Genomic DNA, 6,052 nt, shown 5'->3' with positions numbered 1-6,052 from the left:
CTCCATATTAAATGCATAACTAGAGTTTAAATATAATATTAAAATATTACTAGCATACGTTTATAAGGAATGTGAATGTTGTTGGAGTTGACATATAATTAAAAATTCTAAAATACTAAAATTCATTTTTATAATAATATTTTTAAGGAAGGAGTTGGTCTTAGCTACTCCCTCTGTCCCACTAAATTGTTTACGTTACTTTTCGGCACGCTTTTCAATACTCGTTTAAAGTATACTTCTATAATATTATTTTTTTTAAAAAAAATCTGAAAAAAAATTTCATGTTTAAACTTTGATTAAAATTTTTTTTTAAAAAAATATTATGAAACTATACTTTATTGAAACCTCGAAATACGTGCAAATAGTGTACGTAAACTATGCAGCGAAACGGTGGGAGTAATAAATAAGCCACCCTATTCTCTCGTCTTCTAACACAAGAAATGGAATAGTCTGGATTTGAATGTAAAATAATAAGGTTGGCATTCAATACGTGACCAACTTCTAACACTACAAGAAAAAAGGCTAAAAGCCACCGGTTTAAAATCGGTTACTTTTACCTATAAACGACTGAAATCTGTGGAATTTAGTACAAAATTGACCGCCTTCTATCGGTGGCTTTTAACCTGGTCGAAATTGTTTTTCGCGGTGGAATTTATATAAAAGCGACCGCTTTGACGGTGCCTTTTAATTCAAGTCAAAGTTTCACACAGCCCCTTTAACATTTTGGTGAAAATTTAAACTTCCCGTTTCTTGATTTTCACTGAATTTTAAAATTCCCGCTTACTTATTAAAGTCACTGAAGACGGTGGATTTATATGGTCAATTTCAAACACAAAAATGGCCTGGAGCCATATATTCTTAATTCTTTAAAATTGAAACCTGTCTCATTCATTTATCAATTTAACTAACCATTCACATTTAATAACTTGCGTCAAAATTGAAAAAATGAACAACCAAAAATGAAAAGACATAATTACATTCCCCACAAATCCATTAAAAACTATCAAATAAGTACCAAACAGCAGCTGTTATACCAAATAGCAGCTGCTACATCAAGTTTAAGTTAACTACTACATAGTTTGCTTAAAAGTATCAGCTAACAAAAGTAATTAAACTTATAAAAACTACTCATAAAGAGGACAGGATAACAAATTCGGGACGAGATCGTGCTCGTCATCCATTTCTAGTAAAAGCCTGGTATGCTCCCCTGGAACTTTTTCTGGTGTATCATCCTACATAGACAAAAAATAACGTGCGTTTAAGTAATTATTTAAGCTGTTGAAATTCAAATTTCATGTTCCAAAAAGCAGCTGCTTCTGTACAGGTAAAGTAACTGCACCATATATATATAAGTTTATTTAATCAGAATCAAGTTAGCTAAGTTGAAGAAAAATGTTAGCATAACTTCTTCACTTCACAACTTACATCAATGTCATAAAGTAGAACAAATACACTAAGCGCAAAATGAGTCTGTTAACCTCATATCTCACCTAATAAATGTTTATAAACTATCTATACAAGATAAAATACCAACAAAAAACATAATTGATATGTATAAAACCCCTCGCTTACGGATGGAAAAGAAACATCTTTTGACAGTTTAAGCGTAAAAGCCTTGGGCAGGTCAATAACACAGAACTTGGAAGATCAATATGGAAGAAAACAGACCCTTATCTAAATTAAGATTGTGACACCAAAAACAACAAATACAGCTTCCAAAAAGGCTCTACTTATTCTCGTGAATAGAAATCTGAAGTTAACAACACTTATCAAATCTACAATCCACAATTAACACTACCATTATCTCAAACAAGTAAACATCACTAGATTCATCATTGTAAATGTTCCTTAACATTCCATGTACATAAAAAATATAATCCATACAAAAAAGCAGAGAATTATCCCTCAAATCGGATAACAAAACCAGATGCAAGATCCAACATCCAATTAACTTTATCGAGATTGTATTTCCAATTACATCTAAAAACCTTAACATAATTGAAACAAAATTATCGAGAAATGAGAACATAGAGCTTCAAATTAAACAGGAGTTAAATTTATAAAATATTTCAAACAGATGTGAAAATAATTAATTCACTAATTACACAAACCCTAATTTTGATTTAGCTAAAATTATTCTAATCACAACCACACAGAGCAAGAAATAAAGATTCAGATGTGTAATACTAAGAAATAAAGATTCAGATGTGTAATACTATAACCCTAAATCTGCTAATCTGATACATCAATTGCTGAAATTTAACTTCACAATTAAAGTTAAAGTGTTACCTCCACAATAACTTTCTCAAATTCTGCATCACTTGATCAATGATCTCATTTGCAATCCGCATATATTGGTCCCATGATGATTGTTGCACCGATTGGTATTGTCTGGAAAAGCTATAGTGGCTGATTTTTCAATTAATTCATTAAGTTTTGCACGAGGAACTCGATCCATGCCGTCTAAAGACTTCACCATATTGGTCACTTCGGATAGAACCCTGCGGATAAGTGAGTATGCATTATCTGGAATGCTTGTTTGAGAGGCCTGAGCGGACTGAGATGTCATTAATCTAGCTGCCTCATCAGCTCCCAATAACCCCGATAAAGAACTTCGTTTTTCTAACTATATATAGTAAATTAGATAAAAAATTATTATTATTTATTACTAAATTTTAAGCAGGTAATCTAAATTTTATTACTAATTCTAGGTCGAAATAGATTCAATTTTAAGGCCTGCATTTTACAGCTGAAACCAACAGCCAAACGGAAGACACTGCAAATTTTGTTTCAGCAGCAAATTCAAGCTAAAGCCAATGTACCAACTTGTATGAAAAATTAAAAGAACACAAACAAAAAAGTCCAAAATAAATAAGGCACACTGGTTTAAAAACTCATTCCTCCTTGACATCATTGAAATCTACAGTTACATGACATCCACTCATCCACTTTTTGACTATAATTAAAATGTTGAATACAGATGGAGCTTTTATTATCCATTTTCTTGGCCTTTTCTTACCAAACTTATTATTTACTAACCTCAAGATCAGGAGTTTGACAAGCCGAGACAGAGAGACAGAGCATGTACAAGACAGTGCTTCAAAATGTACAAAATAGCTTGTAAAAAATTGCACATGTATAAATGCATAACAAAAGGGATTAGAGTGTACCCATCTTCTCACACAGAAGGGAACAACCCCACTTTTGTGATTGAAGTCCAACTTAGCACGATTATTTCTCCCTATCTCCGAAGCCTTCTTAAATTTTTCGGTCTCCCAATGCTTAGTGATGCTTTCCCAAGCACCCTCGTTAAAATAATGTGGTTTCACCATAAGTCTGGTTGCATGAGTGTAGCCTAGACTTATGGCTAATTTCACTCTCTCATCCGCGCGACTCTTCTCCTGCTCAGAAGTTGCTTCCAGTTATTTTGAATATGAGCTTTAGCATATCTATCTCCTTCTTCATCTGTACACTCATAGTTGTAATAAAACCTGCCAAACAAAATAAACACAATTCTTAGCCTAAATTCAAACTCTTAATTTACCAACTCGTAAGTACTTAAATACCCTGTAATCAATTGCACAATTATCCAGAAAAACTTCTCTTGTTTTGCCACTTGTATTGATGGTATCTTTGTCCCAAAGAGATCGAACAATGGCCAGTAGAGTCTTTTTATAATGAGCCTCTTTGATACTGTAATAGTTAAAATAACACAAAAATTCAAGTTCTGACCAAAAAAAAAAATAACAAGACTATAAAAATTTTAGTAAAATAAATATTAAGTTACATTACCATCCGTCAACAAAGTGAACAGTCCCAAGTTTAACCCCATTTATCGGTCTCTTGTGAAAATCGCCCTGTGAAGCTTTCCGCTAAAGACTTTCAACAATAACTGCTATATCCTCCTACTCATCAACTCTGCCACCATTTTCAATATGCATGGTATCACCGCCATCACCCCTTCCCATTGCTTCTGCCCTTCCCCTGTCCCCTACATCACTTCTGCCCCTGGCCCCTCCTCGTCCTCTTCCCCTTCATCTTCCCCTTCCCCTTCCCCTTCCGCCACTACTAGTACCTGTTCCCCCCACTGCTAGTACTTGCGCCACCCAATGTCATGAGAACCATAAAAACAATCAACAACCAAATTTGACCTCCCGATCTGTTACAACAATAAGAATTGAAAGGATCAGCACTTCTGTGCCAATTATAAACACAACTGAAAGGCCTCTATCTGCAAGCCACTGAAGTCTATCTACAAGTTTAATGCTAAATAAAATATGTCAATATATCTCACAATACTTACTCTTGTTTCAGTATTTCTCGCGCTTGAGCGTGGTTGAGCAAGCAGCAGAAAGAAAGTGCACGGACACAAACCGAATCTTGTAGATAAACTGGAATATAAATATAAAAAATTAGAATAAGTTAAACCAAGCTGGGTGATTTGCGCTTAAGAGTGAATCAGTCTATATCAATACAAACATCACCAAGCTGGGAAAGAATAATGATGTTTTGATAATTAAATAGACTGGATCACAAGCAAGAGTTAAACATTCTACAGTCTTAAAAGCAAACGAAAAAATTCAGCCAGTACATTAAGAAAGTTAAACATTTCACCAATTTTGTAGTAACTAAATGTAAAAAGTTATGCATAAAACAACATAGCTAATTGATTTATTGAAAGGCACATTTAATCAGTTTTTCAGATATAAAGACAAAACCTACATATAAGAAATTAATTAACAAGAACCTCAATCCATCTCACATCAAGATTAATTAACTTATTTTAATTTTGATGTAATAATTAATTAGTAAGTTAATTAATGCCCAGGCAGCCAGAAACATCAAGTTTGCCCACAAATTAGTCCTTACATCAGAGTAAATATACTACAAACCGAACCCAAATCCTGAAAAAACAAAATTACAATGAAAGGTAGAAGCTTTATACCATAAATACACTGGTCAATACAAATTAATATAAAAAAGTAATACATACACAAAAGCACATAAAGAATTAAATCCTACCAAGAAAGATCAAAGCTTTAAGGCATAAAACCATGTGTTAATGCCAAGAAAATATGTAATTCATGTAAAAAACAAATAAAGAATAAAAAAACCCCACTGTTTAACATGATTTTTTTCAAGTAATTCATGTTCCGACAAGTTAATTCCGGTGAAAAACACATAAAGCAAGCGGGGCAGTCATGATTGTACTTGAGTTTTATAACCAAAGTTGTATAAAAGTTAAGAAAAACAACAAAGGAAAGCAAAGCAGAGAGAATCAAAGAGGAAAAAAAAAACCTATCCCCAAAATCTCAAAAATCCTAATCCCGAAATTCCAAACCCTATCCTCAAATCTAAAGAATCAATAGGCTAATTGAGATTTAATAAAAGAGATTTAACCTGTTGAGATGCAAGCCGAGTTGATATGTGAGAGTATAGAGAGGTGTGACCATCGATTTTTGTCAGATAGTTTTGACCTACCATTGCTGCTTAGCTGAGAGAAAGAGACGAAAGAGATGTAATAAATGAAAAAGATAATAGTAAAAAGAAATGGGAGCCCGTATATACATTATGTGTAGATTATAAAATCGACCGCTTATGGTCATTTTTAAAAATATAATTTCCACCAAAATCAGTCGCTTTTAATTTAATCTCGTTTCCCTCTTCCAGTAGCTACTGCTTCTTTCCCTTATCTCAAACATTAACTTTGAAACAACGTTATGTAAACCATATAAAATTAAGAAAAAAATATCTAATTAAATGAATATAATTCAAATAAAATGTTTTACATAAATTCATTCAATTTCAAATTAATACAATAAAATTAATCATAAAAATTAATCATCATCGTCATCGTCATCGTCATTACTATCATTTTCTTCATCAACACTCATATCTTGGTCATTTTGTTGTTTAATATCTTCATATATGGAGTAGTCATCTTCAAACTTCTCAAATCAATAAAAAAATTTGAAGGATCACGAATAATCACTCTTTCAATTTGTGATGATGAAGCATTTGAAACTTCGTTAATTGTCGACTCTTTGTGGTG

General features: G+C 32.6%; 1 long non-coding RNA gene across 1 annotated transcript; it reads right to left on the bottom strand.

Annotated features, from left to right (window-relative positions):
* Window positions 1–3,419: 3,419 nt before the first annotated feature.
* On the bottom strand, window positions 3,420–3,997 carry LOC141705374 (uncharacterized). Its single transcript, XR_012568311.1, has 3 exons — window positions 3,793–3,997; window positions 3,567–3,693; window positions 3,420–3,491 (listed from the first exon to the last, which is right to left on the bottom strand). It is a non-coding gene; the product is annotated as an uncharacterized LOC141705374 (long non-coding RNA).
* Window positions 3,998–6,052: the final 2,055 nt, after the last annotated feature.

This window comes from Apium graveolens, unplaced genomic scaffold (genome assembly GCF_009905375.1).
Source record: "Apium graveolens cultivar Ventura unplaced genomic scaffold, ASM990537v1 ctg8843, whole genome shotgun sequence".
NCBI classification, from domain to species: Eukaryota; Viridiplantae; Streptophyta; class Magnoliopsida; order Apiales; family Apiaceae; genus Apium; species Apium graveolens.
This window is presented reverse-complemented; position numbering and strand designations above follow the sequence as displayed.